The 23,415-nt window shown below is 42.8% G+C and overlaps 1 protein-coding gene across 1 annotated transcript in view; it reads right to left on the bottom strand.

Annotated features, from left to right (window-relative positions):
* si:cabz01090165.1 (uncharacterized protein LOC100333421 homolog) overlaps positions 1–23,415 on the bottom strand; it is a 950,945-nt gene that overhangs the window by 86,805 nt on the left and 840,725 nt on the right. The gene's annotated exons all lie outside the window — the stretch shown is intronic.

The raw sequence follows: 23,415 nt of genomic DNA, 5'->3' as shown, positions 1-23,415 counted from the left end.
CGATTGTCTTCAAATTTGGTCAAAATCATCACAACACAATGGTGATCAAAAGTTATCAAAAGATTCTAATTAAGTCAAAAGGCGTGGCTGCTAGGTGTCGTCAAACTTTGGCGAGCTTTTTGGAGCACGCCATTTCACTTCGAACGGCTGTCACGCCCACATACTTCATTGTAGATCCTTCAACCTTGCTGAACATGATGAGGGCTCTGCCCTGAACGTCTACATATCTTAAGTTCCCACCTGCGCCATAGCGCCCCCGGTGGTGGCGGGAAATGTCCTATTTTTACTTTAAGAGGTCCTGATGTCACATGCTTAACCCAATCAACTTCATCCCACTTCTAAAACATGCAAAACAAATTGGTGAACGTAGGCAATGAACGCCGTGAAGTTACGAGTAACGGCGTCCGTGTGGCGGCGTGCCCAATATTGCCCATTCGCCATGAAATTACGTTAGTACTTTTGATGGCTTTAATTTTGTCACATCATCATGAAAATTGATACACAGGTCGAGCACGACAACCTCTTACAATTCATAGGGGCGTCGCCCATGGGCGGGGCAAAATGCCTCAATAGCGCCCCCTTGAAACTTTCAAAAACCCCTCCACATAGGGGTTTTTTTGGAGTAGGGAGATGAAAATTGGTACACATGTGTGACTTGCATAGACGTACAAAAAAGTCTCTTGCACCATGGGTCTACTCCAAACAGGAAGTCAGCCATTTTGAATTTTCTTCTCATTTTGGCGTGATTGCCACATGTTGTATTTGAACGAACTCCTCCTAGGGATTTTGTCCAATGCACTTCAAATTTCTTCCACATCACCCACAGACGATACTGACAAAAAGTTATCGAAAGCTTTTGTTTATGTCGAAGGGTGTGGCCGCTATGGTGCCGCCATTTTGACCCTTTGCCATGGAATATCAAGTCATGATAACTCCTTCATGCTTTGCCTGATTGACTTGAAACTTCACATGTATGATGACGGTTGGCCCCTGAACACACCCAGCCCCTCTGTTTGTACACTGAGCACCCCCTAGTGGATGAACAATCAACATGTCATAACTCCTTGATGAATTGTGTGATTTGTTTAAAATTTTAACTGTGTGATGAATGGTTGCCCCTGCATGCACATGCCCACGTGGTCACAAGGGCACCCACTGGCCTGGGTAGGCGGTTGCGTGGAACGAGGGCCGGTATATGACTGCTTGCAGTCCTAGTTATTATTATTAGGGCCGAGTAGGCAGTGTCCTACGAGGACCCTATTGTAATTGCGCTGTTTATTATTATTATTATTATTATTATTATTATTCTCACTTTTGAAATCGAAATTTCGGCCTCTTCCCACGCTCAAAAACTCACCAACCTTTCCAAAGTTGTCCGGCTGGATCCGAAATTCAATATTTTTGGGGCATCGCACATGGTCGCAGAAAAATCGCGAAATAGCGCCCCCTAGAAATTTTCAAAAACCCCTCCTCATTGGGCTTTTTTCATCGTAGCCTCACGAAATTCGGTACACATATTTACCATGCCAGGACGCACGAAAAAGTCTCTTACTGTCATGGTGAAATATCGACAGGAAGTCGGCCATTTTGATTTTATGTTTCGATTTTGAGCAAATTTTTGCCATTTTTGGCCATTTCCACTACTTACATTTGAACGAACTCGTCCTAGGGATTTTATCCGATTGTCTTCAAATTTGGTCAAAATCATCACAACACAATGGTGATCAAAAGTTATCAAAAGATTCTAATTAAGTCAAAAGGCGTGGCTGCTAGGGGTCGTCAAACTTTGGCGAGCTTTTCGGAGCACGCCATTTCACTTCGAATGGCTGTCACGCCCACATACTTCATCGTAGATCCTTCAACCTTGCTGAACATGATGAGGGCTTCGCCCTGAACGTCTACATATCTTAAGTTCCCACCTGCGCCATAGCGCCCCCCGGTGGTGGTGGGAAATGTCCTATTTTTACTTTAAGAGGTCCTGATGTCACATGCTTAACCCAATCAACTTCATTCCACTTCTAAAACATGCAGAACAAATTGGTGAACGTAGGCGATGAACGCCGTGAAGTTACGAGTAACGGCGTCCGTGTGGCGGCGTGCCCAATATTGCCCATTTGCCATGAAATTACGTTCTTCCTTTTGATGGCTTTAATTTTGTCACATCATCATGAAAATTGATACACAGGTCGAGCACGACAACCTCTTACAATTCATAGGGGCGTCGCCCATGGGCGGGGCAAAATGCCTCAATAGCGCCCCCTTGAATCTTTCAAAAACCCCTCCACATAGGGTTTTTTTTGGAGTAGGGAGATGAAAATTGGTACACATGTGTGACTTGCATAGACGTACAAAAAAGTCTCTTGCACCATTTGTCTACTCCAAACAGGAAGTCGGCCATTTTGAATTTTCTTCTCATTTTGGCATGATTTCCACATGTTGTATTTGAACGAACTCCTCCTAGGGATTTTGTCCAATGCACTTCAAATTTCTTCCACATCACCCACAGACGATACTGACCAAAAGTTATCGAAAGCTTTTCTTTATGTCGAAGGGTGTGGCCGCTATGGCGCCGCCATTTTGACCCTTCGCCATGGAACATTATACTTAAACAGGTACTGATGTCACATACTTAACACCATCAACTTCCTTCCACTTCTAAAACATGCAGAACAAGTTGGTGAACATAGGTGATGATCGCCGTGAACTTACGAGTAACGGCTTCTGTGTGGAGGCGTACGGAATATCGCCCCTTCGCCATGAAATTACGTTATTCCTTTTGATGGCTTTAATTTTGTCATATCATCATGAAAATTGATATACAGGTCAAGCATGACAACCTCCTACAATTCATAGGGGCCTCGCCCATGGGCAGGGCAAAGTGCCTCAATAGCGCCCCGTTGAAAATGTAAAAAACCCCTCCCCATAGGGTTTTTTTTGGAGTAGGGACATGAAAATTGGTACACATGTGTGACTTGCAATGACGTACAAAAAAGTCTCTTGCACCATGAGTCTACTCCAAACAGGAAGTTGGCCATTTTGAATTTTCTTCTCATTTTGAAATGATTTCCACATGTTGTATTTGAACGAAATCCTCCTAGGGATATTGTCCAATGCACTTCAAATTTCTTTGACAGCATCCAGAGATGACACTGACCAAAAGTTATCGAAAGCTTTTCTCTATGTTGAAGGGTGTGGCCGCTATGGTGCCGCCATTTTGACCCTTTGCCATGGAATATCAAGTCATGATAACTCCTTCATGCTTTGCCTGATTGACTTGAAACTTCACATGTATGATGACAGTTGGCCCCTGAACACACCCAGCCCCTCTGTTTGTACACTGAGCACCCCCTAGTGGATGAACAATCAACATGTCATAACTCCTTGATGAATTGTGTGATTTGTTTAAAATTTTAACTGTGTGATGAGTGGTTGCCCCTGTATGCACATGCCCACATGTGGTCACAAGGGCACCCACTGGCCTGGGTAGGCGGTTGCGCGGAACGAGGGCCCGTATATGACTGCTTGCAGTCCTAGTTATTATTATTATTTATTATTATTATTATTCTCACTCTTGAAATCGAAATTTCGGCCTCTTCCCATGCTCAAAAACTCACCAAACTTTCCAAAGTCGTCCGGCCGGATCTGAAATTTGATATTTTGGGGGGCATCGCACATGGTCGCAGAAAAATCCCGAAATAGCGCCCCCTACAAATTTTCAAAAACCAATCCGCTTTGGGCTTTTTTCGTCGTAGCCTCACGAAATTCGGTACACATATTTACCATGCCAGAATGCACGAAAAAGTCTCTTACTGTCATGGTGAAATATCGACAGGAAGTCAGCCATTTTGATTTTAAGTTTCGATTTTGAGCAAATTTTTGCCATTTTTGGCCATTTCCACTACTTACATTTGAACGAACTTGTCCTAGGGATTTCATCCGATCGTCTTCAAATTTGGTCAAAATCATCACAATACAATGGTGATCAAAAGTTATCAAAATATTCTAATTAAGTCAAAAGGCGTGGCTGCTAGGGGTCGTCAAACTTTGGCGAGCTTTTTGGAGCACGCCATTTCACTTCGAACGGCTGTCACGCCCACATACTTCATCGTAGATCCTTCAAACTTGCTGGACATGATGAGGGCTCTACCCTGAACGTTTACATATCTTAAGTTCCCACCTGCACCATAGCGCCCCCCGGTGGTGGTGGGAAATGTCCTATTTGTACTTTAAGAGGTCCTAATGTCACATACTTAACTGCTCCTGCCCTCCCCCGCCCCCACCTAGTCCCCACACCACTCCACTCACTGTAAAAGAGCATGATGTCAGGGGAGTGCTCCTCGCAGTGAACTCCAGGAAAGCTGCTGGCCCAGACAGAGTACCTGGCAAGGTGCTCAGAGCGTGTGCCAACTAGCTCGCCCCCACCTTCACCAGGATCTTCAACCTCTCCCTGGACCAAGCAGTCATCCCGTCCTGCCTGAAAACCTCCACCATAATCACGGTGCCGAAGAAGTCTCCCATCACCAGCCTGAATTATTACCGCTCGGTGGCCCTCACTCCGGTAATCATGAAGTGCTTTGAGAGACTGGTTCTTCAGCACATCAAGGACCACCTCCCCCCAGACCTCGACCCTCACCAGTTTGCATACAGGGCAAACAGATCCATAGAGGACGCCATCGCCGTAGCTCTCCACTCTGCTCTAAACCACCTGGAGCAGCCGCAGAGCTACGTCCGAATGCTCTTTGTGGATTATAGTTCTATTAAATGATTTATGTGATGATTATAGTGCCTTTAACACAATAATCCCAGACAGACTCAGCACAAAACTAGACACTCTTGGCTTCCACCCTCTCACATGTGCCTGGATTAAAGACTTTCGTTCCAACCGTCCCCAGATTGTGAGACTCGGCCCCCATCTCTCGTCCACCCGCACGCTGAGCATCGGCTCTGCACAGGGCTGCGTGCTGAGCCCCCTCCTCTACTGCCTCTACACCTACGACTGCAGACCGGCCCACAAGAACAACCTCATCGTCAAGTTTGCAGACGATACCACAGTGGTTGGTCTCATCTCCGGAGGTGATGAGGCTGCCTACAGAGAGGAGATCTAGCAGCTGGCAGCCTGGTGCTCAGAGAACAACCTCACTCTGAACTCTAGGAAGACCAGAGAGATCATCATTGACTTCAGGAAACACTGCACCGACCCTGCCCCCCTTCTCATCAACGGCGAGCGTGTGGAAAGGGTCCACACCTTCAGGTATCTCGGTGTTCTCATCTCAGACTGCATCTCCTGGTCCAACAACATCTCCTCTATCCTCAAGAAGGCTCAGCAGCGGCTACACTTCCTGAGAGTCCTCAGGAAGTACAACCTCAACACCGACCTGCTGCTGGCCTTCTACCGCTCATCCATTGAGAGCCTGCTGACATACTGCATCACAGTATGGTTTGGCAGCTCCACCACTGCCGACAGGGAGAGACTGCAGAGGGTTATAAAGGCAGCACAGAAGATCACTGGCCGCCCTCTCCCCTCCCTGTTGGACATTTACACCTCCCGCTGCCTCAGCAGAGCCAAAGCGATCTCCAAAGACTGCTTTCACCCTGGCTCTGCTCTGTTTGACCTGATGCCCTCAGGGAGGCGCTACAGGTTCACAAGGACAAAAACAAACACTGAAAAACAGTTTCTACCCCAAAGCCATAACTACATTGAACTCTAGCATGCACTGATGCTCCTCGTGCAATCTTAACCATGTGCAATAACCCAGTCACCCATAGACAATAAACATTTCTGTGAAATATATTTATATCCTAAGTCACACCTTGCATTAGTGTCAATTGTATATATAGTTTTCCTTACATTGTTGAATTTTTCTTTATATCTTGTTTTTGATATATATTCTTGCATTATTTTATCTTTTTTTGCACTATTTTTATTCTATTTTATTGCACTCCAGCTGGATGGCCCTAATCTCGTTGTACCAATGTATAATGACAATAGAAGGCATTCTGATTCTGATTCTAAAAAAAAAAAAAAACACTCTAAAAAAGGGAGCAGTCTTAAGTGATTAAAAGAAAGTTCTTGGCCAGTGTAAATGTTTTTAATCTTAATCATGATATTTAGATATACCTTTGTATACTGGCACAGTTACACCTTAGAACTGGAATATAATATATAAGGTATACCTTACTGAATTTTCATGACCTATGAATGAAGGAATGAATGAATTATTTTGGCACGCAGATGAACAACAAAGACAATAACAAAACACATGAAAAGAAAAAGGTACAGTGAACCTGTGTGGCCAAAAGGGTGAATGCAGAAGCAAAGCTTATAAATACCCTCCCCTTATATCATAAAAATAAAGAATGTATATATATATATATATATATATATATATATATATATATATATACACATTATATATGTATATAAAAGCAATAGTGCACAATCCCAAGCACAATGACAAAGTTTTATTGTATATTAACTGAAACATTTCTGTGTTTATTCTTTTATGGTGTATGATGGTGTTAGTTTGTATTATGTAGTTGTATGTTGTAAGTGTTGTTACACTTCTTCGCCACATCTCACTGGTTAAAGAGATTTTATTCTCAGTGAAACTTTACCTGGTTAAAGGCCCCTTCACACATAACATGACGCTGGGCGAAAGAAGCAGAAACCGGAAGAAAATCCGCAACCAAAAAAACGAAATGGGGAACTGCGAAACATTCCACCTGCTGTCGGGAGGGACACACAGTCCAACAGACGTGCACGATACTGTGGCCATGGTTTTGTGGAAACTGGCACACACAGCAGCACAGCAAAAAAAAACCAAAACAAAAAAAAACAATTTCTAATACTTAATTCCTGTTATTAAGAGCAGACGTAGCCTCTGCTGAGACATACACAACGAAGTAATGAAATGACATGGATTACTGTTCTCTCTTTTGTGTTTTGCATGAATTACCCAATGCGCTCGTCTCATGAAGAGCCAGCCGGCTCCCGTCCCATGAAGAGCCGGGCTCTCGCGTCGTGAACACATCAGCAGAGTGCGCAGTGATCCACTGCAAATGTGATATGAGTTTTAATTATTATAATGTGGGGAAATCCTACAGATACACGCAACTCGCGGGGGTGTCCCATGAGATGGTTTGCTGCATGACACGATATTCACTAGCATTGCAGTGCGCTGATGCGGCGGTCAGTTGTAGCGATATGTTCTGGAATTTATTTCCACGTGAGGACAGCAAGCTGACGTCAGCAGTACGAGGCATTTGAGGCAGCTCCCATTTTTCACTAGTGGCATCAAATTCCTCCTTCGTGTGCCAGTCAGCTTCAATCGTGTTATGTGTGAAGGGGCCCTAAATAAAGTGCATATACACACACACACATACACCATAAAAAGTAAGTCCTTTCGGCTGCTCCCTTGTTTTTGGGGTCACCACAGTAGATCTGAGGTGAATCTGTATTTAATTTAGTTTTACACCAGTTCCTCTTCCTGATGCAACTTTATACTACATGGAGAAATGGGTAGCGGTGGAGTTTGAACCACAACCACTTCGCCACCAACGTGCCCAGAGTAGGTTGATTTTGTGTTTATCAGCGTATCATAAACCAGCTTTTGAGATGCATACTGCCACCTTCTGTATCGGAGTGTGTGGAATCATGTAATTAATTATTCTACATCTGTTTAGATCAATTAGGTGGGCTTCATAGATAATTGGCAAAGCTTCTGGGGAAAACCTGGTCTTGTTAGGAGAGACGGCATCCATCCCACTTTGGATGGAGCAGCTCTCATTTCTAGAAATCTGGCCAATTTTCTTAAATCCTCCAAACCGTGACTATCCAGGGTTGGGACCAGGAAGCAGAGTTGTAGTCTTACACACCTCTCTGCAGCTTCTCTCCCCCTGCCATCCCCTCATTACCCCATCCCCGTAGAGACGGTGCCTGCTCCCAGACTACCAATAACCAGCAAAAATCTATTTAAGTATAAAATTCAAAAAGAAAAAATAATATAGCACCTTCAACTGCACCACAGACTAAAACAGTTAAATGTGGTCTATTAAACATTAGGTCTCTCTCTTCTAAGTCCCTGTTGGTAAATGATATAATAATTGATCAACATATTGATTTATTCTGCCTAACAGAAACCTGGTTACAGCAGGATGAATATGTTAGTTTAAATGAGTCAACACCCCCGAGTCACACTAACTGTCAGAATGCTCGTAGCACGGGCCGGGGTGGAGGATTAGCAGCAATCTTCCATTCCAGCTTATTAATTAATCCAAAACCCAGACAGAGCTTTAATTCATTTGAAAGCTTGTCTCTTAGTCTTGTCCATCCAAATTGGAAGTCCCAAAAACCAGTTTTATTTGTTATTATCTATCGTCCACCTGGTCGTTACTGTGAGTTTCTCTGTGAATTTTCAGACCTTTTGTCTGACTTAGTGCTTAGCTCAGATAAGATAATTATAGTGGGCGATTTTAACATCCACACAGATGCTGAGAATGACAGCCTCAACACTGCATTTAATCTATTATTAGACTCTATTGGCTTTGCTCAAAAAGTAAATGAGTCCACCCACCACTTTAATCATATCTTAGATCTTGTTCTGACTTATGGTATGGAAATAGAAGACTTAACAGTATTCCCTGAAAACTGCCTTCTGTCTGATCATTTCTTAATAACATTTACATTTACTCTGATGGACTACCCAGCAGTGGGGAATAAGTTTCATTACACTAGAAGTCTTTCAGAAAGCGCTGTAACTAGGTTTAAGGATATGATTCCTTCTTTATGTTCTCTAATGCCATATACCAACACAGTGCAGAGTAGCTACCTAAACTCTGTAAGGGAGATAGAGTATCTCGTCAATAGTTTTACATCCTCATTGAAGACAACTTTGGATGCTGTAGCTCCTCTGAAAAAGAGAGCTTTAAATCAGAAGTGTCTGACTCCGTGGTATAACTCACAAACTCGTAGCTTAAAGCAGATAACCCGTAAGTTGGAGAGGAAATGGCGTCTCACTAATTTAGAAGATCTTCACTTAGCCTGGAAAAAGAGTCTGTTGCTCTATAAAAAAGCCCTCCGTAAAGCTAGGACATCTTTCTACTCATCACTAATTGAAGAAAATAAGAACAACCCCAGGTTTCTTTTCAGCACTGTAGCCAGGCTGACAAAGAGTCAGAGCTCTATTGAGCTGAGTATTCCATTAACTTTAACTAGTAATGACTTCATGACTTTCTTTGCTAACAAAATTTTAACTATTAGAGAAAAAATTACTCATAACCATCCCAAAGACGTATCGTTATCTTTGGCTGCTTTCAGTGATGCCGGTATTTGGTTAGACTCTTTCTCTCCGATTGTTCTGTCTGAGTTATTCTCATTAGTTACTTCATCCAAACCATCAACATGTTTATTAGACCCCATTCCTACCAGGCTGCTCAAGGAAGCCCTACCATTATTTAATGCTTCGATCTTAAATATGATCAATCTATCTTTGTTAGTTGGCTATGTACCACAGGCTTTTAAGGTGGCAGTAATTAAACCATTACTTAAAAAGCCATCACTTGACCCAGCTATCTTAGCTAATTATAGGCCAATCTCCAACCTTCCTTTTCTCTCAAAAATTCTTGAAAGGGTAGTTGTAAAACAGCTAACTGATCATCTGCAGAGGAATGGTCTATTTGAAGAGTTTCAGTCAGGTTTTAGAATTCATCATAGTACAGAAACAGCATTAGTGAAGGTTACAAATGATCTTCTTATGGCCTCGGACAGTGGACTCATCTCTGTGCTTGTTCTGTTAGACCTCAGTGCTGCTTTTGATACTGTTGACCATAAAATTTTATTACAGAGATTAGAGCATGCCATAGGTATTAAAGGCACTGCGCTGCGGTGGTTTGAATCATATTTGTCTAATAGATTACAATTTGTTCATGTAAATGGGGAATCTTCTTCACAGACTAAAGTTAATTATGGAGTTCCACAAGGTTCTGTGCTAGGACCAATTTTATTTACTTTATACATGCTTCCCTTAGGCAGTATTATTAGACGGTATTGCTTAAATTTTCATTGTTACGCAGATGATACCCAGCTTTATCTATCCATGAAGCCAGAGGACACACACCAATTAGCTAAACTGCAGGATTGTCTTACAGACATAAAGACATGGATGACCTCTAATTTCCTGCTTTTAAACTCAGATAAAACTGAAGTTATTGTACTTGGCCCCACAAATCTTAGAAACATGGTGTCTAGCCAGATCCTTACTCTGGATGGCATTACCCTGACCTCTAGTAATACTGTGAGAAATCTTGGAGTCATTTTTGATCAGGATATGTCATTCAAAGCGCATATTAAACAAATATGTAGGACTGCTTTTTTGCATTTACGCAATATCTCTAAAATCAGAAAGGTCGTGTCTCAGAGTGATGCTGAAAAACTAATTCATGCATTTATTTCCTCTAGGCTGGACTATTGTAATTCATTATTATCAGGTTGTCCTAAAAGTTCCCTAAAAAGCCTTCAGTTAATTCAAAATGCTGCAGCTAGAGTACTGACGGGGACTAGAAGGAGAGAGCATATCTCACCCATATTGGCCTCTCTTCATTGGCTTCCTGTTAATTCTAGAATAGAATTTAAAATTCTTCTTCTTACTTATAAGGTTTTGAATAATCAGGTCCCATCTTATCTTAGGGACCTCGTAGTACCATATCACCCCAATAGAGCGCTTCGCTCTCAGACTGCAGGCTTACTTGTAGTTCCTAGGGTTTGTAAGAGTAGAATGGGAGGCAGAGCCTTCAGCTTTCAGGCTCCTCTCCTGTGGAACCAGCTCCCAATTCAGATCAGGGAGACAGACACCCTCTCTACTTTTAAGATTAGGCTTAAAACTTTCCTTTTTGCTAAAGCTTATAGTTAGGGCTGGATCAGGTGACCCTGAACCATCCCTTAGTTATGCTGCTATAGACGTAGACTGCTGGGGGGTTCCCATGATGCACTGTTTCTTTCTCTTTTTGCTCTGTATGCACCACTCTGCATTTAATCATTAGTGATCGATCTCTGCTCCCCTCCACAGCATGTCTTTTTCTTGTTTCTCTCCCTCAGCCCCAACCAGTCCCAGCAGAAGACTGCCCCTCCCTGAGCCTGGTTCTGCTGGAGGTTTCTTCCTGTTAAAAGGGAGTTTTTCCTTCCCACTGTAGCCAAGTGCTTGCTCACAGGGGGTCGTTTTGACCGTTGGGGTTTTACATAATTATTGTATGGCCTTGCCTTACAATATAAAGCGCCTTGGGGCAACTGTTTGTTGTGATTTGGCGCTATATAAAAAAATTGATTGATTGATTGAATTATGCGCAATACAGCATGGGATCTTTCTACATCCACTTGATCAATCGGGATATGAGCAGTCAGCTTACTGGCCATAACAATCTGCTTGAAGACACTTCGTGGGGAAAAAGACATTTCCCCTTTTTTGATGCATATGCAAACATGTGCAATGCAACTTGTCGTAAATGTGTCATAAAATATAGGTTTTGACAAGAATTTCATGAGTGATCATCAGAAACTCTTTTTGTTCCCTCAGTCTATACCAATCAGTGGTGGCCACATACATTTTAAACAATTTTTTCAAATTTTAGGTGACAACCCAAAATAATTAATTTAGCATTTTTGGAATAATTTCATGACAGGGATCATCACAAATTGTTTTTTTTCTCTCTCTCTCTTTCTATACCGATCAGTGCTGCTCAAAATATACTGACTTGGCTATTATTTCTCTTGAATTTGAAAATAAGGCTTGTAACTTGATGACTGCACCATTCCTTTTCAGAAAGTATTTTTCTAGTTAGACTCTTTTGACCCACTGATGTAAAATATTGCAAACATACTTTGTGAAAATCCCGCGGAACGTGAAACGTTTGCACGTTGTGTGTGTGTGTGTGTGTGTGGTTAAATTCCTGTACAGGTACATGTTGTGTGTCTGTGTGGATCCTGTGTGCTGTGTCATATCTATTATTCAGGTGTTGGGCAGCACTCAGCAGCTCCTATTTATCACCAGTGGAGCTGAGGTGTCGACACAGAATGAAATTATAAACTCTGCTCTGACCCGGGAGGCTTTGCTCATCTATAAATACTGCATGTATTTGCAATTTTTTTTTGGTTGCTGTTTGACAGAGAAACTGGGAGGAATGTAAAGAATAGTGGTAGTCTGAGTTTGTGCACACTGCACGTACATGACCAAGGGGAAGTGGCGGGGCTGGCCTGTAAGTGGTGATGCATTCTGGGTGAGAATAGTCCAATCGTGCACTCGAGGCTTGCACGCAGACGTGTCCCTGCTGTTGCTGCCTGCAGCCTTTTTGGTGCTTTGGGTGAGGTGTGTCTCGCTCGAAGTTCAGAGTCCCTTCAGCAGTATAGACACACAACAGTGTGACTTTTTTTTCCTGATTTCTTGTTGCTTGCTTGCCTCTACTGTTGGTTGGCTCTCACTGCGGTATTGTATCACTTCCTGTTCCGGAGCACAGCGGTGTTTTGCTGTATCTGTTAGCTGTTTAATCTGCGCAGTTAGATTGATCTAGTTACCTAGATAACGATTTGTTTCACAGTGTAATCTTCACGTGCCTTAACTAAAGCACTCCCTCTGCTGAATCACCTCAAAATTATTTACACATTATTCACTTTTTGTGTTTTTAGGAATCCGCTAGCTTAGCGCAGCTACTAGCTCTTAGCCGGTTTAGCATGGCGGCTTCTCCTGTCTCTCCCGCACTTTTCTGCTATGGGTGTGAAATGTTTAGTTATTCCTCGGCCTCCTTTAGCAGTAATGGTACTTGTAATAAGTGTAGCTTATTCGTAGCTTTGGAGGCCAGGCTGGGCGAATTGGAGACTCGGCTCCGCACCGTGGAAAATTCTACAGCTAGCCAGGCCCCTGTAGTCGGTGCGGACCAAGGTAGTTTAGCCGCCGTTAGTTTCCCTCTGGCAGATCCCGAGCAGCCGGGAAAGCAGGCCGACTGGGTGACTGTGAGGAGGAAGCGTAGCCCTAAACAGAAGCCCCGTGTACACCACCAACCCGTTCACATTTCTAACCGTTTTTCCCCACTCTGCAACACACCCGCCGAGGATCAAACTCTGGTTATTGGCGACTCTGTTTTGAGAAATGTGAAGTTAGCAACACCAGCAACCATAGTCAAATGTCTTCTGGGGGCCAGAGCAGGCGACATTGAAGGAAATTTGAAACTGCTGGCTAAGGCTAAGCGTAAATTTGGTAAGATTGCAATTCACGTCGGCAGTAATGACACCCGGTTACGGTCACTAAAATTAACATTGAATCGGTGTGTAACTTTGCAAAAACAATGTCGGACTCTGTAGTTTTCTCTGGGCCCCTCCCCAGTCGGACCGGGAGTGACATGTTTAGCCGCATGTTCTCATTGAATTGCTGGCTGTCTGAGTGGTGTCCAAAAAATGAGGTGGGCTTCATAGATAATTGGCAAAGCTTCTGGGGAAAACCTGGTCTTGTTAGGAGAGACGGCATCCATCCCACTTTGGATGGAGCAGCTCTCATTTCTAGAAATCTGGCCAATTTTCTTAAATCCTCCAAACCGTGACTATCCAGGGTTGGGACCAGGAAGCAGAGTTGTAGTCTTACACACCTCTCTGCAGCTTCTCTCCCCCTGCCATCCCCTCATTACCACATCCCCGTAGAGACGGTGCCTGCTCCCAGACCACCAATAACCAGTAAAAATCTATTTAAGCATAAAAATTCAAAAAGAAAAAATAATATAGCACCTTCAACTGCACCACAGACTAAAACAGTTAAATGTGGTCTATTAAACATTAGGTCTCTCTCTTCTAGGTCCCTGTTAGTAAATGATATAATAATTGATCAACATATTGATTTATTCTGCCTCTGTTTTACATCCTCATTGAAGACAACTTTGGATGCTGTAGCTCCTCTGAAAAAGAGAGCTTTAAATCAGAAGTGCCTGACTCCGTGGTATAACTCACAAACTCGCAGCTTAAAGCAGATAACCCGTAAGTTGGAGAGGAAATGGTGTCTCACTAATTTAGTAGATCTTCACTTAGCCTGGAAAAAGAGTCTGTTGCTCTATAAAAAAGCCCTCCGTAAAGCTAGGACATCTTACTACTCATCACTAATTGAAGAAAATAAGAACAACCCCAGGTTTCTTTTCAGCACTGTAGCCAGGCTGACAATGAGTCAGAGCTCTATTGAGCTGAGTATTCCTTTAACTTTAACTAGTAATGACTTCATGACTTTCTTTGCTAATAAAATTTTAACTATTAGAGAAAAAATTACTCATAACCATCCCAAAGACGTATCGTTATCTTTGGCTGCTTTCAGTGATGCCGGTATTTGGTTAGACTCTTTCTCTCCGATTGTTCTGTCTGAGTTATTTTCATTAGTTACTTCATCCAAACCATCAACATGTTTATTAGACCCCATTCCTACCAGGCTGCTCAAGGAAGCCCTACCATTATTTAATGCTTCGATCTTAAATATGATCAATCTATCTTTATTAGTTGGCTATGTACCACAGGCTTTTAAGGTGGCAGTAATTAAACCATTACTTAAAAAGCCATCACTTGACCCAGCTATCTTAGCTAATTATAGGCCAATCTCCAACCTTCCTTTTCTCTCAAAAATTCTTGAAAGGGTAGTTGTAAAACAGCTAACTGATCATCTGCAGAGGAATGGTCTATTTGAAGAGTTTCAGTCAGGTTTTAGAATACATCAGATAGATCAGGGAGACAGACACCCTCTCTACTTTTAAGATTAGACTTAAAACTTTCCTTTTTGCTAAAGCTTATAGTTAGGGCTGGATCGGGTGACCCTGAACCATCCCTTAGTTATGCTGCTATAGACTTAGACTGCTGGGGGGTTCCCATGATGCACTGAGTGTTTCTTTCTCTTTTTGCTCTGTATGCACCACTCTGCATTTAATCATTAGTGATTGATCTCTGCTCCCCTCCACAGCATGTCTTTTTCCTGGTTCTCTCCCTCAGCCCCAACCAGTCCCAGCAGAAGACTGCCCCTCCCTGAGCCTGGTTCTGCTGGAGGTTTCTTCCTGTTAAAAGGGAGTTTTTCCTTCCCACTGTCGCCAAGTGCTTGCTCACAGGGGGTCGTTTTGACCGTTGGGGTTTTTACGTAATTATTGTATGGCCTTGCCTTACAATATAAAGCACCTTGGGGCAACTGTTTGTTGTGATTTGGCGCTATATAAATAAAATTGATTGATTGAATTGATTGATTGACTTTCACAGGAAAGTCAACTGGCTTGAACTGAGAGATTCCTGAGGTTTAAAGTAATACAGGGTGCAGATTAGTGCTTGATTTCACAAACAAAGAAGTTATTCCCATGATGTTACAGAGCAGGATAGCAGTGCACTGGTTGGTATTCTTGCCTCACAGGCGGAATGTCATAGGTTAAAACCCACCAATGCTAGTTCTTTGTATGTGGAGTGTGCATGTTCTCCCTGTGGGTTTCCTCGTGTGATTCTTGCTCCCTGTAGATCTGAAAAGCTTGTGACATTAAAACTTAGTATGTGTATAGGTGCTGGTTGTGGTGACACCAAACAGACAGGAGCAGCCTAAAGAACCAAAATTCCCATGATGCTGCTAAAGGCTGTTAAGTCCTGATATCTTCTGGCATTGAGGATACTATGTCATGAAGCGTGTCAGGTGTTAGTTTGTTCCATTCTTCCTGCAAAAACATCTTAAGGTCTGCAACAGTGCACGGTCATCTTTGATGCATTGCTCATTTCAGAATTCTCTATTGGAGACAGATCAGGACTGCAGGTAGGCCAATCCAGTGTCCACACCCATGTCATCTGCAGCTATGCCTTTGCAATGTGTGCAAAACATGGTTTTGCATTATCTTGATGAAATGAATGTCCCTGGAGAAGATGCCATCTTGAAGGCAGCACTTGTTGCTCTAAAATCTCAGTGTAATTTTCTGCATTAATGCTGCCATCATAGACGTGTAAATTACCCATGCCAAGGGGACTGACACAACCCATGCCAGGACAGACCCTGGCTTTTGGACTTGTTCCTGATAATAGTCTGGATGTTTCTTTTCATCTGTGGTCCAAATCATGCAGCATGTCTTTCTTCCAAAAGAAAAGAAAAGAAAAAAAAAAGATCGAGAATACTGGTTTGTGTGACTAGTGCATGTTTCCACTGTGTGATGGTCAAACCCAGATAGCTCTGAGGCTGTTAACATTCTTTTTTGCAGAGTCAGGTTTTTAATGGCATTTGTGAACATAACATCCTGGAGTAGTACTTGACAAAGGTTTCTGAAAGGAATCCCTTGTCCATGTGGTTATATCAGCTATTGATGAATGACTGTTCTTGATGCAGTACTGTCTCAGGGATTGGAGATCACTGGTGTTCAGCATAGGCATGTGCTCTTGCCCCTTATGCATACTTTTAACAACTCCTGAGTGCTCTTACTTCTTTCTTAACTTAGTCTTCATCCAGAAGAATCACACACCCAGACACTGACCTCTCACTTTGATTCTCAAGTTACTAAGTTATCCAGGTTATCGAGATCACACCAACCCATTGTTCATTAAATCTCAAATATTAAAACTTCATGATATTATTTTGTTCAAGACTGTTCAATTAATATACAAAGTGAAAAATAAACAAGTGCCCTTTAGAATTCAAGAATTTCTTTACTGAGAGAGAGGGAAAATATACACTCAACAAAAATATAAACGCAACACTTTTGGTTTTGCTCCCATTTTGTATGAGATGAACTCAAAGATCTAAAACTTTTTCCACATACACAATATCACCATTTCCCTCAAATATTGTTCACAAACCAGTCTAAATATGGTGATAGTGAGCACTTCTCCTTTGCTGAGATAATCCATCCCACCTCACAGGTGTGCCATATCAAGATGCTGATTAGACACCATGATTAGTGCACAGGTGTGCCTTAGACTGCCCACAATAAAAGGCCACTTTGAAAGGTGCAGTTTTATCACACAGTACAATGCCACAGATGTCACAAGATTTGAGGGAGCGTGCAATTGGCATGCTGACAGCAGGAATGTCAACCAGAGCTGTTGCTCCTGTATTGAATGTTCATTTCTCTACCATAAGCCGTCTCCAAAGGCATTTCAGAGAATTTGACAGTACATCCAACCAGCCTCACAACCGCAGACCATGTGTAACCACACCAGTCCAGGACCTCCACATCCAGCATGTTCACCTCCAAGATCGTCTGAGACCAGCCACTCGGACAGCTGCTGAAAAAATCGGTTCGCATAACCAAAGAATTTCTGCACAAACTGTCAGAAACCATCTCAGGGAAGCTCATCTGCATGCTCGGCGTCCTCATCGGGGTCTCGACCTGACTCCAGTTCGTCGTCGTAACCGACTTGAGTGGGCAAATGCTCACATTCGCTGGCGTTTGGCATGTTGGAGAGGTGTTCTCTTCACGGATGAATCCCGGTTCACACTGTCCAGGGCAGATGGCAGACAGCGTGTGTGGCGTCGTGTGGGTGAGCGGTTTTCTGATGTCAGTGTTGTGGATCGAGTGGCCCATGGTGGCGGTGGGGTTATGGTATGGGCAGGCGTCTGTTATGGACGAAGAACACAGGTGCATTTTATTGATGGCATTTTGAATGCACAGAGATACCGTGACGAGATCCTGAGGCCCACTGTTGTGCCATACATCCAAGAACATCACCTCATGTTGCAGCAGGATAATGCACGGCCCCATGTTGCAAGGATCTGTACACAATTCTTGGAAGCTGAAAATGTCCCAGTTCTTGCATGGCCGGCATACTCACCGGACATGTCACCCATTGAGCATGTTTGGGATGCTCTGGACCGGCGTATACGACAGCATGTACCAGTTCCTGCCAATATCCAGCAACTTCGCACAGCCATTGAAGAGGAGTGGACCAACATTCCACAGGCCACAATTGACAACCTGATCAACTCTATGCGAAAGAGATGTGTTGCACTGCATGAGGCAAATGGTGGTCACAGCTTATGGTAGAGAAATGAACATTCAATACACGAGCAACAGCTCTGGTTGACATTCCTGCTGTCAGCATGCCAATTGCACGCTCCCTCAAATCTTGTGACATCTGTGGCATTGTGCTGTGTGATAAAACTGCACCTTTCAAAGTGGCCTTTTATTGTGGGCTGTCTAAGGCACACCTGTGCACTAATCATGGTGTCTAATCAGCATCTTGATATGGCACACCTGTGAGGTGGGATGGATTATCTCAGCAAAGGAGAAGTGCTCACTATCACAGATTTAGACTGGTTTGTGAACAATATTTGAGGGAAATGGTGATATTGTGTATGTGGAAAAAGTTTTAGATCTTTGAGTTCATCTCATACAAAATGGGAGCAAAAACAAAAGTGTTGCGTTTATATTTTTGTTGAGTGTATTTCCTCTAGGCTGGACTATTGTAATTCATTATTATCAGGTTGTCCTAAAAGTTCCCTAAAAAGCCTTCAGTTAATTCAAAATGTTGCAGCTAGAGTACTGACGGGGACTAGAAGGAGAGAGCATATCTCACCCATATTGGCCTCTCTTCATTGGCTTCCTGTTAATTCTAGAATAGAATTTAAAATTCTTCTTCTTACTTATAAGGTTTTGAATAATCAGGTCCCATCTTATCTTAGGGACCTCGTAGTACCATATCTTTGAGATCTTTGAGTTCATCTCATACAAAATGGGAGCAAAACCAAAAGTTTGTTTTATATTTTTGTTGAGTGTAATTTACGGGGCTTGTATCATTTTAAAATTCCTGGCACTCGGACGACCAGGAAAGGTTTCTGTGTCTCCATGTGAGGCCCTAAACCTGGCATGCCCAACCAGTCGATCACAGGCTGAGTTCCAGTCGATCGCATGAAAAAAAAAAATCTGTCACTCAACTCGAGAGGATTTAATGCTGCTGTAACAGACTGATGCAGCAGGTGGTAGCAATGCATCAACAAGGATGCCGGCTGCCCGTTAAATGCCAGAGTAGAAGAAGAGCTCTTCTTCTATGGTGGATAAGAAAAATGTATGGTGGATAAGAGCAATTATAATTTTCGTCCTGTATTATTTTTTTTCATTTATTCAAATGGTAAATCCATCTGTCTTATCTGCAATGTAAATGTGGCTTTATTGACGAAAGGGAATTTGGAGCGGCATTTCAGACGATTCACAAGAAATATGATGCTAACTTCTAATGCTAACCCAGCTAAATCCCGTCTGCTCGCTCTAAAAGTCCAGGAATTGAAAGGTTGGTGAGCAGTACAATTTTTCATGGTCCTTAAATATGAAGAGTGATGAATGTGGCGAGCAAAATTGCGGTGTTCTCTTCAGGCCAGGAGTCTGAGGACGCATTTATTCTGTTCTGCTGCTGCGTTCATGTACCATTGGAAATTACAGCCTGTTACATGTGCTATCAAGCAGGTTGCAACAATGAGACCTGCAGAACTTTCCACACATGGACACAGAACTTAAACACACCAAGACACAGACTGGGCGGAGCCTGAGATTGCATGTTATGATGATCATGTGCAGAGCATCTTGTCAGAATTTGACCGGCGCTTCACTGACTTTGTATCCAAAGAGACTTTCTCTGTTTTCTCACTCTTCAACCTGGAGCCTCACACAGAAAAATGACATTGAGCTCAAATCCAGAGCAACACCTGATATGAATGTCCAAATCTGGAATCTAATGCAGACAGAGAGCGTCTGAGTGCCTGCTTATGGCTGCACTCAACTCCTACTGTCCGGACTATGAGAGACCAGCTTCCTCCTCTCGGGACCAGGAGTCCCACTAAGGGCCCTGTCCCACTGGGGAGAGGATTAATTGTGCATGAATTGAGTATACATATTACGGGCATTCGTTGTCATCTGCAACAAAAATGGCTAAAAATGACAAATGTCCCAGTATGAATTATGGATATATTAATAATATATAGTGAATATATGATGAATAATCACGGTTGTATAACGCATGTAGTGAGGATCCGACACATCAATCAATCAATCAATTTTATTTATATAGCGCCAAATCACAACAAACAGTTGCCCCAAGGCGCTTTATATTGTAAGGCAAGGCCATACAATAATTACGTAAAAACCCCAACGGTCAAAACGACCCCCTGTGAGCAAGCACTTGGCGACAGTGGAAAGGAAAAACTCCCCTTTAACAGGAAGAAACCTCCAGCAGAACCAGGCTCAGGGAGGGGCAGTCCTCTGCTGGGACTGGTTGGGGCTGAGGGAGAGAACCAGGAAAAAGACATGCTGTGGAGGGGAGCAGAGATCAATCACTAATGATTAAATGCAGAGTGGTGCATACAGAGCAAAAAGAGAAAGAAACACTGGGAACCCAGCAGTCTAAGTCTATAGCAGCATAACTAAGGGATGGTTCAGGGTCACCTGATCCAGCCCTAACTATAAGCTTTAGCAAAAAGGAAAGTTTTAAGCCTAATCTTAAAAGTAGAGAGGGTGTCTGTCTCCCTGATCTGAATTGGGAGCTTGTTCCACAGGAGGGGAGCCTGAAAGCTGAAGGCTCTGCCTCCCATTCTACTCTTACAAACCCTAGGAACTACAAGTAAGCCTGCAGTCTGAGAGCGAAGCGCTCTATTGGGGTGATATGGTACTATGAGGTCCCTAAGATAAGATGGGACCTGATTATTCAAAACCTTATAAGTAAGAAGAAGAATTTTAAATTCTATTCTAGAATTAACAGGAAGCCAATGAAGAGAGGCCAATATGGGTGAGATATGCTCTCTCCTTCTAGTCCCCGTTAGTACTCTAGCTGCAGCATTTTGAATTAACTGAAGGCTTTTCAGGGAATGTTTAGGACAACCTGATAATAATGGATTACAATAGTCCAGCCTAGAGGAAATAAATGCATGAATTAGTTTTTCAGCATCACTCTGAGACAAGACCTTTCTAATTTTAGAGATATTGCGTAAATGCAAAAAAGCAGTCCTACATATTTGTTTAATATGCACATTGAATGACATATCCTGATCAAAAATGACTCCAAGATTTCTCACAGTATTACTAGAGGTCAGGGTAATGCCATCCAGAGTAAGGATCTGGTTAGACACCATGTTTCTAAGATTTGTGGGGCCAAGTACAATAACTTCAGTTTTATCTGAGTTTAAAAGCAGGAAATTAGAGGTCATCCATGTCTTTATGTCTGTAAGACAATCCTGCAGTTTAGCTAATTGGTGTGTGTCCTCTGGCTTCATGGATAGATAAAGCTGGGTATCAGCTGCGTAACAATGAAAATTTAAGCAATACCGTCTAATAATACTGCCTAAGGGAAACATGTATAAAGTGAATAAAATTGGTCCTAGCACAGAACCTTGTGGAACGCCATAATTAACCTTAGTCTGTGAAGAAGATTCCCCATTTACATGAACAAATTGTAATCTATTAGATAAATATGATTCAAACCACCGCAGCGCAGTGCTTTTAATACCTATGGCATCCTCTAATCTCTGTAATAAAATTTTATAGTCAACAGTATCAAAAGCAGCACTGAGGTCTAACAGAACAAGCACAGAGATGAGTCCACTGTCTGAGGCCATAAGAAGATCATTTGTAACCTTCACTAATGCTGTTTCTGTACTATGATGAATTCTAAAACCTGACTGAAACTCTTCAAATAGACCATTCCTCTGCAGATGATCAGTTAGCTGTTATACAACTACCCTTTCAAGAATTTTTGAGAGAAAAGGAAGGTTGGAGATTGGCCTATAATTAGCTAAGATAGCTGGGTCAAGTGATGGCTTTTTAAGTAATGGTTTAATTACTGCCACCTTAAAAGCCTGTGGTACATAGCCAACTAATAAAGATAGATTGATCATATTTAAGATCGAAGCATTAAATAATGGTAGGGCTTCCTTGAGCAGCCTGGTAGGAATGGGATCTAATAGACATGTTGATGGTTTGGATGAAGTAACTAATGAAAATAACTCAGACAGAACAATCGGAGAGAAAGAGTCTAACCAAATACCGGCATCACTGAAAGCAGCCAAAGATAACGATACGTCTTTGGGATGGTTATGAGTAATTTTTTCTTTAATAGTTAAAATTTTATTAGCAAAGAAAGTCATGAAGTCATTACTAGTTAACGTTAAAGGAATACTCAGCTCAGTAGAGCTCTGACTCATTGCAATTATCACGGCAGTATTATGGGTGTATTATGAATGCATCGCGCACGTGTTGCGCGTGCATGGCATCTGCATTGTGGTCATAAAAGAAGCGCACTTGCTCCTTTCGGCATCACTATTCACACCAACAATACAGCCTCTGGAGCATTTGCTGGACTTGGACAAGTGATTGGAGTAAAGAAGCAGCAAACAGGGTGAGTGGTGACATCAGCGGATCGCATCAGAGTGCAGCTCGTCTGAACGATTATAACAAGAAGTTAAATCTGTTATAAACATAGATTTAAATACTGTAACAGCTGTAGACAGAAAGGCAAAAAACACGCAACTGTTTTATCAAGCCTTGACAATGTAAACAAGTCAAATAATTACCTTTTTAGACAGCTCAAAATGCTTTCTGCAGCTTGTTAGCCCTTCGTGTGCGCGAACGGCCCAGCTGCAGCTTCCTGTGATTCAGGAGGTGATTAGAGCCGTTTTCAACAGCCAATTTGCAGAATAAAATGATTCATCCGCCACGAAATAATTATTTTATATAGGCAGCATCCAGCGCAAAGTGCGTAGCAGCCGGCACAACAAAGAACGGCATCCACCTGTGAACACAGCGCATCTGATTTGCATCCGCCGCAAATCAGATGCAAAGCAGACGTAATAAAAACACTTTATTCGTGGCCAATCTGTACGCAGTCGCTGCAACTTATTTTAGTTTGTGATGTGGACATGATTGGCACGCAAAATATCCATTTTACACACTGTCCCAGTCTGCTGCCAAGCCGCAAATCCCTGTCAATTGCAGATATCAGCAGATAACGGCAAATACACAGCGCATAGATTGAGTATGTATATGTATGTATTGAGTATGTATGGAGTATGTAAGGAGGATGTCATCCGCAGCCAAAATTTTGTGCAGCTCAAAAATTCTGGTAAGGGCCCTGTCCCACTGGCGTTTAGGAGGATTTGCGCATGACATGAGGAGACAAAAGCTGAGTGTCCGCAACAAAGGTGGGTGGAAATGACAAATGTCCTGGGGTGGATTAGCAAATACATGAGGAAGAAAAGCCGATATAACAAGGAACAGAAGCGAAGGTGACCGCGGAGGGGCACAGCGGCCATGATGCACTCGCTTCATCCGTGCCCACTCTGTCTGCATGCGCAACATACCATTTGCGACCGTGATGTGGCCATGCTGAACACGCGTCATATCTGTTTTGCTCGCTGTCCCGGTCCGCCGCCAAGCCGCGCCAACCCGTCACTTGCGGATATCAGCGGATGA

Source organism: Thalassophryne amazonica, chromosome 4, assembly GCF_902500255.1.
Source record: "Thalassophryne amazonica chromosome 4, fThaAma1.1, whole genome shotgun sequence".
NCBI classification, from domain to species: domain Eukaryota; kingdom Metazoa; phylum Chordata; class Actinopteri; order Batrachoidiformes; family Batrachoididae; genus Thalassophryne; species Thalassophryne amazonica.
The sequence above is the reverse complement of the archived record's forward strand: the minus strand, read 5'-3'. Positions and strand labels throughout refer to the sequence as shown.